Source organism: Octodon degus, unplaced genomic scaffold, assembly GCF_000260255.1.
Source record: "Octodon degus isolate 3935 unplaced genomic scaffold, OctDeg1.0 scaffold00103, whole genome shotgun sequence".
NCBI classification, from domain to species: Eukaryota; Metazoa; Chordata; class Mammalia; order Rodentia; family Octodontidae; genus Octodon; species Octodon degus.
The window spans coordinates 274,156-288,067 of NW_004524679.1; the positions used below are offsets into that span (position 1 = coordinate 274,156).

Here is a 13,912-nt window from a genome sequence, read left to right on the forward strand (position 1 = left end):
AACACTTTAAATATTTCATTCTGTTGTAAGGTCTATTCTTGCTATTTTGAAATTGCTCATATCTCTTTTTCTAATTGTGTTTAAGATGTTTTATTTTTCATTTTTGTGTTTTAATGTTTCTCTATTGTAGCAGTCAACTTTCTCTGCTTAGGGTTCATAGAGTTTTTTGATTCTGGTGCTTCTTGATGTTCCTGAGTTCTGTAAAATTTAGGCAGATCCTTATCAATATTTTTCTGTCATGTTCTTGCTTTCCTCATTTTCTGGGATTCCCATTATATTATACGACAAAACATTATACGACATATACCCTGTATACACTTTTGTATTTTTTCTGTCCAATATTCCCTCTATTTTCTCTATTCAGTTAACCTTTTCATGTCCTTTACTAATCTATTTCATTTCTCTAAAATGGTGTTAAGCTGTCTATGAATTTATTAATTTTAAACATTTTGTTTCATTTTTAAATCTTTATTCTCTGACGCAGAATCTAGTTTCTGTTGATTTTTTCATGTTTTACTCTATTTTTGAATGTATTAATCAGTTATTTCATTTGCTTTACAACTTTATTGAGCCATAGTTTTCATATATAAGATATATGAATTTAGCTAAATTAATTGTTTATAGATTTTTTTCTAGTTTTAGTTATGATTAACAAAGTTGTAATGATCATTTCTGTGCATGTATTTCAGGCTACATGCTGAATATTATACACAAAAACTTCTGGAAGTCTCAAGTGATATCTTATTCTGGTAAAATTTTATTTTATTTTAGTTTGTAGTTATGATAGACACAGCACAAGTTTTTTCACTCAGAGATAGAAATAGGTCTAGGCCTGTTAGACAACTTGAATGCTGATCTACTTCTGCTTAACACTTATTTCTATAGGTTTTTTTTTATTTCTATAGTTCATCCCCACAAAGATTTCTATTGAAGTCATAGGGATTTTTCAGGGTCCCTCAATCTGTAACTGTAAACTGTAATCTTTTATTTCTCTCACATTGTGACAGAGCTTAAAGTTCTGTTTACTTTCTGCTTGATTTTCTGGTCTTTTTATTTCTGATTTCCACTCCACAGGCCAAATGTGTAACTTTTATGCTTTTTCTTTTCAAGTATTCAGCTGTTACTTTTTAATCTCCTAGCACTACATGTAGCTCTAATGTCTTTTCAACAACTATACCTCTTCCAAGTTGTCACCAAATTCTCTAAAAGAAAAAGCAACTGGGGTGAGGGAAAGGAGAAAAAAAAGAAAGAAGGATGGGGGAAATACACACACACACACACACACACACACACACACACACACACACACGATAGTTAAGATAACTCTTTCTTTCTTTCTTTCTTCTTTCTTTCTTTCTTTCTTTCTTTCTTTCTTCTTTCTTTTTTTGTATTTTAGGGAAGGGTCTACAGGGTGTTCAGGGTCTCACTACTAGATTGGAGTCACAGTGATTCTCCTGCTTACAGCCTCCCCAGGAGCTGGAATTACAGGCCTGTGCCACCATGCCCAGTCTGAATTGCTGTCTCAGCCTGCCCCTGAGATCAAAACCATGACCCCTGTGCCTGCTTGCAGGCGCTTTAATCCACTGAGCTATTTGGCGAGCCCTTGTACTATTAATTTTGAATAGTTTATTGAAAGTAACAATTAATGCTTAACATTTTTAAGCAATTTTTAAGCATGAAAAATATCTGGTAATCTGAACAACTACTTTGAAGACAATATGTAATATAACGACCATTGTTAAATCCATATCATAGTGTGTTTAGAAATTCTGTATCATTTGTAATATTTTTTAATTTTTTTTACTCACCTTAAAATAAAAAAGAAGAAAAAAGCAGTGATGTGGCTTGGCTAACTTCAGTGTGGTTCTACATTCTTTGAGATTTTGGCCTCTCCAAGTCCTTGCTGTCTTTTCATGTCATTTTTATTAGTCCATATTGTTCATACAGACTAGTGTGTTTTCAATTGGTAGATTTATACATACACACATTATATTTCATATTTACTCATATCAGGGTGTAACTATTGTTGATTTCTTCTATTTCTTGTCTTCCTCCTCCCCTCCCTTGCTCCAACTACAATTTGAACATTTTATTCCTACGTCCCAATATCTATCATATATTTTGGATCTTATGTACCATTTTGGTTTTTCACACAAGGAAACCATGCAAAATTTTTATTTTTATTTATTTATTTTTTTCTTTTATTGGACCTTTATTATTTTAAGTAATTCTCATAGCAGTCCTAAAAGAGGTTGATATTATATGCTTCCTATTGCTCAGAGACTGAGAACATATTGAATTATCACCTATACTCGGAGTTGAATTCTAACCTGGCTTGCATTTTGACTTCACTATCATGTTTCACACATGATCAAGGCACTTAACTTCTTGTTTCAGTTCTTTCACTTGTAAAACTCACCTACCTCAGAGGATTGATGTGAAATTTAAATAATATATGTAAGACACGTAAATCAGTGATGGTTCAAAGAGCTGTAGAAATGTTGCAACTATTTCAAGGGCAGGAATACTTGGATTCACAGAATTAGATTATCTGCTCCAAGTAACTAAAGTAGAAATTGACATATTTGATACAGCAAATGAATTCTGTTCTGTTCCTGACCACATATCATTTACAATGATGCTTACTTGGATAATTTTTGTATTGTTTTATGGCTGATTGATGATGCTTGTTTAAAGGTTTCCCAGGTGGAAAGCATTTCCAATAATATTGTACAGAATTTTGGAAAAACAACCATCATCTGTCCTTGAATTACATGCAAAATTTTTAAATGCATGTGCCATTTATTTCATTTAAAAGCATGGTCTTAGGGTCAGCAAGATAGCTCAGCCGACTAAGCACCTGTTTAGGCAAGCACAGGGCCTGGGTTTGATCCTGGGTATCACATGCCACACCAGCCCCACCCCCAAGTACCATGAGCCAGCCACTGAGACCGGGCACGGAGGAGCACACCTGTAATCCCAGCACTGGGAAGGCTGAAAGCAGGAGGATCACTGTAAATCTGAGCTGCGTAGTGAGACCCTGTACTAAATACATAAATTTTAAAAATAAATAAATAAATAAAAAGCATGGTCTTAAAATGCCACAATCTACCTAAAATATCTCGTTTATCTTTCTTTATGGCAAAGAACTACTTCACTGTATATGAAAACCACACTTCCACACTTTCTTTATCCATTCGTCTGTTTATGGACTTCTGGGCTATTTTCAAGATTTAGTCTTTACAAATTATGCTGTTGTAAAAATGGTTGAGCATATTTCGCAGTAGTGTGATGCTTTTAATTCTTTTGGAAAGATACCAAGAAGAGCAATATCTGAATCAAATGGAACCTCTAATTTTAAGATTTTTCAATAACCTCCACACTGATTTTTCACTGTGGTTGCACCAGTCTACATTCACACCAACACTGAAAGATTACTATTTCACCAGAACTCTGCCAGCATTTGCTATTGGTTGATTTTTTGATGATATCCACTCTTTCAGTAATGAAAGGGAACCAGTGTTATTTTAATTTGCAGCTCTTAAATGACCAGTGGTGTTGAACATTTTTCATATATATATTTGCTGTTCATACCTTTTCATCTGAGAAGTGTCTATTCCCTTCAGATGCCCACTTTGGATTGGTTTTTTAAATTTGGAATGGTCAGATTTATTTACTTCTTTATATATTCCCAATGATAGTCCTTTAAGGAATACCTTATAATATGTTTAGCCTATTCTTTATATTGTCTTTTCATGCTTTTGGTGGTTTCTTTTGCTGTGCATAAGGTATTTAGAATGATAGATCTCAGTTGTTGATTCTTTGTAATATTTGATGTACAATCAGAAATTTTTTCATAAAGTATTCATATACACATATTTGTTCTAGGGTTTTACCTATTTTATCTTCCAGTTTCTGTATTAATATTTACATCTTTGAACCATACTAACTTTCATGCATAAAGAAACCTATTGGTTTAAGTTTAGTCTTCAGCATGTGGTAAGCCAGTCTTCCCAGCACTGTTTATTGAAGAGGTTATCTTTCTTCCAGTGAAGGTAATTGGCACCTTTGTCAAGAATAAGGTGGCTGACATATTGTTATGTTGAGCTGTGGGGGACTCAGGTCAATAATTTCTGACATTGCCAGTTAAACAGAAGACCCAATGCTATTATGGGCTACTGGACTCTTTTAGAATATTTTGCTGAGTTTACACACCTATAATATTCAATAACAGAACTTAGAAAAAATGGGGTATACCGATGAATGTCCATTTTGTGTCTGTGTATTCAAAGTGGTTAGGACAGATATATAGTTGCATTCTCTTAATGAATAGAATGATTTGTTCTAATGGTGTTTGTAAATAGGATCTCAAGTCCACATCTTGTACAGCAATTAACCACTAAGAAGAATATATGCAGTGTTTTATTTGTTGAAACTGTACTTCCGATTTGATTTGAAACTGTCTCATTGCTATCTGTTTATCAATAAAATTTTGAAAAAAAAAGAATAAGGTGGCTGAGTGTGTTTGTAGTTGTTTTTATATCTTCTATTATGTTCCTTTATACCTTAGGTGAGTTTATTTCTATAGTACCATTTTATTTTTACCACTGTATCTTTGCAGTACAATTTCAAGCTAGAGACTGTGATGCATCATACCTTGCCTCTGTTGCCCAGAATTGCTTTTGCTATTCTGGGTCTCTTCTGGCTCCAAATGAATTTTGCAGATGTTTTCTCTGCTTCTGTGAGGTATGACAATGGTATTTTGATTAGGATTGCATTAAATCTGTATAACAGTTTTAGAAGTATGGTCATTTTCACTATATTGGTTCTTCACATCCAAGAACAATGGATTTCTTTCCATTTGTTAATATCCTCTTTGATGTCTTTTTTCAGAGTACTATACTGTTTCAATGTGAGGGCTTTTTACTTTCTTCAGTGATTGCCAAAGTATTTCATTTCTTTTGGATGTTAGAATGAAAGGCGTGTTTGCCTAATTTTTCTTTCAGTGAGTTTGTTGTTCTTAAAATAATACAAAATAGTGATAGAAAAACAAACAGCATTAGAAATGATACAAAATTTCACTAAACAAAGTAATAGGAATTCAACAATGGTTGCTGTACTGCATGATGTTATCTTCAAATTAGTTGTTTAGGTCACCTGATATAAAAATGCAAGATGATTTAAGAAAAATTAAGCAAAACAGTAACAAAAAGTCATAAGAAATTCAGAAGAAAAAATAAGATTATAAAGAAAAAAATTAAGCATTAACTAATATCATATCTTTTTTATCCATTCTTCAGATGATGGGCATTTGAGTTGTTCCTAAGATTTCGCAATGAATAATTGCACTGCTATAAACATGGGTGTGCATATATCATTGTGGTATGATGACTTCAGTTCTTTTGGAAAAATACCAAAGGAGGGGAATACCTGGGTTGAATGGGATCTCCAAACCTAGCTTTTTCAGGAATCTCCATATTAATTTCCATAATGGTTGTACCAGCCTGCACTCCCACCAACCATGATGAAGTGTTCTTTTTTCCCCACAGACTTTCCAGAATTTGGTTTTGGTTGACTTATTGACGATCGCCATTTTTTCTGGCATAAGATGGTATCTCACCATTGTTTTAATTTGCATCTCTTGAGTAAACAATGATGTTGAACATTTTCTCATATACTTAATTGTTACTTGTATCTCTTCATTTGTATAGTATATATTCACCTCAGATGCCAATTTGTGGATGGAGCCTTTGAATTTTTGATGCCTGATTTTTTTTTTTTTTTAAACTGGGGATTGAACTCAGGACCTTGTACTTGCCAGGCAAGCACTTATTCTACTGAGCTATCTCACCAGCCCCGTGATGCCCGATTTTTAAAAATTCTTTATACAATCTAGATATGAGTCCTTTGTCTGAAGGGCAATCCACTAGAATTTTTTTCCAATTCATGGATTTTCTTTTTAATTTGTATGTGATTTCTTTTGACATATGGAAACTTTTCAAAGGATGAGATCACAATTGTTAATTCTCTGGAGTATTTCGCATACAGTTTGATTTTTGTAAATGACCTTTCTATCTACCCCAGTGTCCTTAAGATTTCTACCTACTTTCCCTTCCAGAAGATTCAGCGTTTCAGTTTTAATATTTAAATATTTGATCAATTTTGACTGTAGTTCTGTGCATGGTGATAGTTATGATTCTATTTTAAGTTTTCAGCATATGGAAAGCCAGTTTTTCCAGCACTTTTTGTTTTGGTGGTACCAGGGATGGAACTCAGGATCTTCTGCTTGCCAGGTGAGCACTTATTCCACTGAGCTATTTTCCAGGGAACTTCCAGCACATTTTATTAAAGAGGCAATCTTTCTTCTGATGAACATATTTGGCCTCTGTATCAAAGATAGAGTGACCGAGTGTATTTGTAGTTGTGCCTGCATCTTCTAATCTTTTCACTGATAGTCACATCTGTTGGTTTTTTTTTTTCTCAGTAGTATGCTCATTTTATCACAGTAGCTTCATAGTATAATTTCAAGTCAGGGATTGTGATACCTCCTGCCTTTCCTTTGTCACCCAGGATTGCTTTTGCTATTCTAGGTCTCTTCTGGTTCCAGATGTACTTTAGGAATGCATTTTCTAGACCTGTGAGTACATTTATAGTATTTTAATTCAGATTGCATTGAATCTGTATAATAATTTTGGGAGTATGCCCATTCTCACAATGTTGGTTCTTCCTATTTGGGATTAATTCATGATCCAAAGCTGGGATTATGGGTGTCAGTGCTACACCCACTCGGGGGGGGGGGTGGAATAGCCTAAATGCAATATAGGGAAGGAAGAGAGGTTTCCTAGCTGCCACAGCTGCTGCTCCTTTATTTTGGCTCTTGCTCTTTGCTATTTTCTGCCACCATGAGCTGCTGCCTTCTTCCATACGCCATGCTTCCTTGGAGCCAGCTGAGTATTTACTGAAACTACCACTAACTATGAGCTAAATAGACCTTTCCTTCTTTGATTTTTTGTGTCAGGTATTTTGACCCAGCAACAGGAGAAAAGTCACTAGGGAAGATGTTATTGTGAAAGCTGTGTTTTCCCTAATTTTTCTCTCAGAGGATTTATTGCCTAGTGTATAGAAATGCTATTGATTTTTGAATGCTGGCTTTGTATCCTGCTACACTACTGAATTTGTTTATTAAATCAACAAGTCTCTTCGTGAACATTTTGGAGTCTTCTATGTATAGTATCATGGCATCTGCAAGCAATGATAGTTTCACTTCTTCCTGTCCAATCATTATTCCTTTTATTTCTTTTTCTTATCTAATTGCTCTGGCTAATGTTTCCAGAAGTATATTGAACAGGAGTGATGAAAGAGGATGTCCTTGTCTTGTACCAGATCTGAGAGTAAAAGTTTTCAGTTTTTCTCCATGTAGACTTATGTTAGCCATGGGGTTGTCATAGATGGCTTTTATCAGGTTGAAGTAAAAATCACCTATTCCAATTTTCTGTAGAGTTTCTATCATGAATGAGTTTTGGATTTTGACAAAAGCTTTTTCTGCATCTACTGAGATGATCATATGATTTTTTTTTCTGCTTATAGTATACTTTAATTCCCAATGCAATTCATTCACTCAATGACAGACTAAAGGGTACATTATTTTATGATAAGCCAGAACATCTATTATCCCAATAATACAAAAAGAAAACAGATATAAAATTAGTATTAAGGGGCTTCCTTAATTAAAATTATATATATATATATATATATATATATATATATATCCTTTTATTTCCACTCCACCCCTTGGCTGAATTGTATTAATATAATATCTGCCCTTCTTAATCCTTCTCTTATGAAAGGCATCACTCCTGGTCACTCAAACCAAGCCTCCTCTTCCTCCTCTTCCTCCTTGACCTCCCCACCTATACTCATGAACTACTAACAAGACATCTCTTTATATTTCTCTGGAATTAATCTCTTCTTCATTAGAGTTCTCTTTTGCAATTCCATTTCTTCCTAAGTGTAGCATGTGAGATTTCAACTGTTCTGTCCCAGTGTTTTCTTCTTCAGTCAGTGGTAACAGCTCCACATCTGTTTGCTTTCATAGTTCTTCTATCATGGTCATAGTCTCATTCAACATAGTATAAATGCAGCTCTTAGTCTCTTTCTGTTCAATAGCAACAGGTTTAAAACGTGCATACAAAGTTTGGTATCGAGAGTTTATTGCTGACATTTCCTTTAAAAGCGTTACTGGATTTTTCTCTCCTGCTGAATCATGATGACTTGATTTCATATTTCAGCCTGTACCGAATATAATCCAAATCAGAGTCAGCTTTCTGGAACATCAGTTCTAGTTTATGAACCTCTGCCTCCATGTTGAATAGTTGACATTCCTCAGACCCCCGATCATGTGATTTTTGTCCTTTGTTCCATTGATGTGATATATTAAAATTATAGATTTGCATATATTAAAAAATCACTGCATTCCTAGGATGAATACCACTTGGTCATGATGTATAATCTGATTATTTGTTGCACTCTGTTTCTAGTATTTTATTGAAGACTTTTACATCTATGTTCATTAGCAAGATTGGCCTATAGTAGCCTTTTATGTGTAGGTCCTTCTCTGATTTTGGTATTAGAATAATACTTGCCTCCAGTATCGAGTTAGGGAGAACTGCTCCACTTCCAGTTTCACTGAAGAGTTTGAGAAGAGTTGGCATTAGGTTCTCTCTAAATTTCTTTTAGAATCACCTTTAAATCAATCAGGATCTGGGCTTTTCCTTGTTGGTAGGTTTTATATTACGTTTTCAATTTCCTTGGTTGATATTGGGTTATTAAGAATATTTTTATCGGGGCTGAGGAGATGGCTCAGTGGAATAAGTGCTTCCCTGGCAAGCACAAGGGTCTGAGTTCAATCGCTGGTTCTGCCAAAAATAAAAATAAAAATAAAGAATATTTGGGGCTGGTGAGATGGCTCAGTGGTCTAAAGCACCTCCTTAGAACAAGCTAAGCTAAGCAAAAGCAGAGACTGCGGTTCAATCCCCAGCACCACATGCCAGCCAGCCCCGCCCCCTGGTGGGCTGAACTGGCCACACACACACTAAATAAATAAATAAAGTTTAAAAAAAGAATATTTTTATTTTCTTTTTTTATGTAGTTGGTACAGGGTCTCACTGCACAGCTCAGACTCATAATGTTCTCCTGCACACATAGAGGCAGGGCCAGCATGGCATGTAGTTCCAGGGATCAAATCCCAGTCCCTGTGCTTAGTCCACTGAACTATCTCGCCAGCCCCTATTTGTATCTTCTTGATTCAGCTTTGGTTGTTCATATGTATCTAGGAATTGCATTACATTTCTTCTGTATTTTCCATCCTTTGAGAGTTTCTTAAGAAGTCTTACCTTCTGTATTAAATTCATGTCCACCCATCTAGATTATTCTTTTGCAATAAAATATGAATTGCTTAAAAAAACAAGTATTGATGATCTTCTATATTTCTATAGGGTTTGTAGTTATTTCACCCTTTCCATCCCCTATTGCATGAATTTGAATTTTTTTCTTGAGGTTGGCGAAGGGTTTAGCAATTTCATTTATTCTTTCAAAGAACCAACTCTTCAACTCATTAATTCTTTGGATTGCTTTCTTCATCTCAAGTGCACATATTTCTGCTCTGATCTTTATAATTTTATGCCTTCTTTGTGCTTTGGGCTTTTCTTTTTTTTTTCTATGAGTTTGAGGTGCAGCATAAGATTGCCTATTTGGGCTTGTTCTTTTAGCCTGATGTGAGAATTTATCTGTATAAATTTTCCTCTTAAGACAGCTTTCATTGCATCCCACTGGTTCCAGTAAGTTGTATCTTCATTTTCATTTGATTGTAAATACTGTTTAATCTCTTCTTTAATTTCATCCATGCTGTATTAATGGCTCAGGAGGGTATTATTTTGTTTCCATGTGTTTATAGACTTTTTGCTCTTTCTTCTGTCAATAATTTCCAGTTTCATTGCTCTGTGGTTAGATAACATGCATAGGATAATTTCAATTGTTTTTCATTTAGTTCAGCAGGGTCTATGTGCTTGTATATTGTCTATTTTGGAGAACATCCCATGTGAAGCTAGGAAGCACCTATATTGTGATGCTGTTGGCTGGAACACTATAAAGGTCCACTAAGTCCATTTCTTCACAACTTTGGCTTAATTCTGCTATTTCTTTACTTATTTTTTTCATAGTTCATTTACCTCTGTGTCAATGGAATGCTAAGTTCCCTGAGTACAATCATGTTATTGCCCATTAGATTTTTCATGTCTGTTAAAATTTGTCTTACTTGGTTGGGTGTTCCCACATTGGAGATTATATATTCTGCTTTGATGATTGTAAATTGCTTATGGTAGGCAGTTTCCTTATTAGTGTTGAGACCTTATGAAATGACTACTTTTCAGAGATATTTTCTAGGTAAAGCTGAATTTTTGGCTTTAGACCCCATACCAAGGTTCCAATTCTCCAATTTACTAGGCAGTGAGGTTGAGACTTATTTGGCCTAACATCCAGTTTTTTGGTAATGGTCATATTGCTTATGACCACCAGACAATGTCAGCATAAGGAAAAAGAACTGAGCACAACATTTCATTTTTGCTAAAATAGTACAGTCAGTAATAACAATAGAATCAATCACAGTCTAGAAAATGACTAATTGTGGTAAGAGTTTTCCCTCACTATTGATAGGTACAAGATGTAGAGGTAACAAAACCTAAGACAAATCAGAAAATGATACAGAGTAAACATCCCCTCAGTAAAGAAATTTTACTCTCAGAGAAAACTTTAAAGAGATAAAAGAAAAAAAGTAGGTAAAAGGGAAGATTAGAAGCAACACTGGGGGACTAAGGAAGATTACATAAGATTTGGGGAAATTCTGAAGAAAACTAGAGGGAAAGAAGCAAGGACAAAACAAAATGGAAAACAAAAAAACAAACCTAAAAACAATGCTCACATTCCAGAAAAAAATGTTACGGCCTCTGGTACATGTCCCTCCAAAGATTCATGAAATCATATATGGGGCCTTTCAGGGGTGGTTGTATCTATAGTGTGTGACACTGAGATTGATTCACAGTACAGTGGAGGATTAAAGGAACCAGGATTAAGAGTGTGAGGTCTACGTATCCTAAGTGTGGGTAGCCTAGATAATATATAAAGGACAAAAACAGGTTTATCTTGTTGCTTGCTCTTTGTCTTCTGCCTACGATGAACTGTTTCTCCCCTGCCATGCCCCCTTGCCTTGGAGCAAGCCAATTATGAAGTAAAACTTCTACAAACTGTGAGCTAAATAAACCTTTACCCTCTTAACTCATGGGTGTCAGGTTTTTCATCTCAGCATTAAGAAAAATAATTAAGACTGAATTTGGTACCAGACAAGTGGGGTCATTGGTGGGACTATATCTGACCATGTGGTTCACAGTCTTTGAAACTGGCTTGTGAGAAGGGTTTGAAAGGTTTAGAGATCCCAGATGCAAAAGCATCACTGGAATGCTTGAGCTTATACTTGAGTGGAGATTCTGGTCAGAACTCAGAAGACTAGAATTTGGATAGAAATGCTGTTGACATACATCAGGCTTGGAACCATGGATATAGCTCAGTGGCATAATCACTTGCCTGACAAATGCAAGGTCCTGATTTTGATCCCCAGTACAAAAAGAAAAGAAAAACATGCTTGGAAGTTTTCTATTGAGAATGAGGACGGCATTGGCTTGTTAAACTCCAGAACATGTATTAGGTCTTGGAAGAAAATTTGTTTGTATTTTCTCATGTTCAGAGACTTTGCCACAGACTGAGATTAAGGGTGGTGGTTTAATTATTCATGTAGAAGAATTTTTTTATTTTTTGTGGAACCAAGGGTTGAACTCAGGCCCTTGTGCTTGCCAGGGAAGCTCTTATTCTACTGAGCCATCTCCCCAGCTCCAAAAGTTCAGAAGGATTTTTTGGGGGGGTGGCCACTCAGGATGCCTTCAGGGCAGCTCTGGTAAGGCATGAGCATCTGGGGATTGAACCACAGAACTCTGAGCCTGACTGCTTTGCTTAAGCAGGCACTTAAATAACTGAGCTAATGGGCAGGTGCCCATGTAGAAGAATTTTTAAGGCATCCTCATACTAAGACCGTAGATCAGCCCTAGGATTAAGTGCGAGTACTACCTCCCCTGGATATAACAGACACAAAGAGGTTTGTCTTATTTGCTTGCAGTTGCTGTCTTTTGCTTGCCATGAACTGTTTTTCCTGTTATGATCCTCCATCATATTACCCTTCCTTGGTACCCAGCCAACAATGAACTAAAACCTCTGCAAACTAAGCTAAACCTTTCCTTCCTTAACTCATAGCTGCTGGGTAGTTTGCCTCAGCAACAGGAAAAGTAACCAAGACAATAATCAAGAAAAAAAGAAAGCAACAAGAAGAAAAAAAGGAGATATTTCTCTGGGACTTCAAGCTTTTTATCTTTTGGGGTCTACAGTTTTGTGGTAATGTGTCTATGCTATTACTGGTAGACAACGGAGGCATATAGAGCCCAGATCTATGTTGGATGATCCCTGCTAGTCTGAAGTAGGATTAGGACTGAGTGCTGAATAATTCCAGAAAGCCTGCAGCAGGAATAGGGCATGGTGCTCTTTCTGATGCTTTCAATCCTACAGAATTTAGGCTTCTCTGGCTTCTGGTTGTGACACTGGGGCCAAAGGTGTTCAGCCTACAACACAATGGGTATCTTTTGCCAACTTATCCTTGACTCATTGACCATCTCTCACAATTTTGCATCCTTAGCTCCTGGGAGCCCTGAGAGGAAGCCAAATCAGTGCTGCTCTTAATCCCAGGTTTAGCTGGCTCTTCCCTAAAATGGCATATGGCCAACCATTTTCTCCAGATGAGTGGACTCACCATTCACCAGTTTTGTTCACATGAGAGTGCTCCATTCCACAGGCCTGTGGAATCACCTGCCTTCACTATCTCTGCAGACTTGAGCCTCCTCTCTCATACATCAACCCAGAAGTTGGGGGCAAGTGGTTTGTCATCTGTTTTTGTTTAATTTATGTCTCTTCACTTTCTCTGTGGGCTTCACCTCTCCCTTCAGATTCTCCCTGGGTTCCAGGGACCTACCTTGCTCCTTCTTTCGTTCCCCAAGTTGTTACCCCTGCAGTGTCTGGATTGCAAATCTCAGAGAAGCTGATTTGCTGCTGTTTACTGCTCTGTCATCTATCTGGAAGTCTGTTTTTTATTTCAAATTTCACTCCACTGTGGTAGTTGAAAAATCTGACTTTGAACCAGAAATTTAGCTTTAAAATCTATCAAAGCATGTCTCATATTTCAGAAGATGTGTGTGCCTGCCAAGTATTTTTTTTATGGGGTAAAATGCTCTATGTTAGAGGTCTAGTTGACTACATTTTTGAAGCCTTGTACAGCATAGCACTGTTGGCTTTCTTCCTATTTATTCTACTACTGAAACTGAGATACCAAATCCCTAAATATTATTGTTGTAATACTTCTCTCTCCAACTGTCACTTTTTGCTCCATGTATTGTAACCCTCTCTTGTTAAGTGGGTATATATTCATACTTACAATATCTCCCTGGGGATAGATCCTTTTATTACTATAAAATAGAACTAGTCTCTAATAATTTTTATCTTAAAATTTTTCTGACAATATTCTACTTCTTTTATGTTTCCACAGTGTGAAGTGTGATCAAAACATACAAATGTTTACATTTTTAAAGAAAAATATTAGAATAAAGGACCTATCCTCCCTTGCTTCAAACACTTACCCCTTTGTTCTTTCCACTTTGTAAAGCAGTTCTGGAAGTCCTGTTTCACTGAGTGTCTTTAGTTGTACTGTCCTAGCTCCCTCAGTGTTCTAAATGGATTCAAAATGTTTATTATATTTTAGGGTCAT

General features: G+C 35.9%; 1 pseudogene; it reads right to left on the reverse strand.

Annotated features, from left to right (window-relative positions):
* Positions 1-3,401: 3,401 nt before the first annotated feature.
* Positions 3,402-8,363, reverse strand: LOC111818812 (annotated as a pseudogene).
* Positions 8,364-13,912: the final 5,549 nt, after the last annotated feature.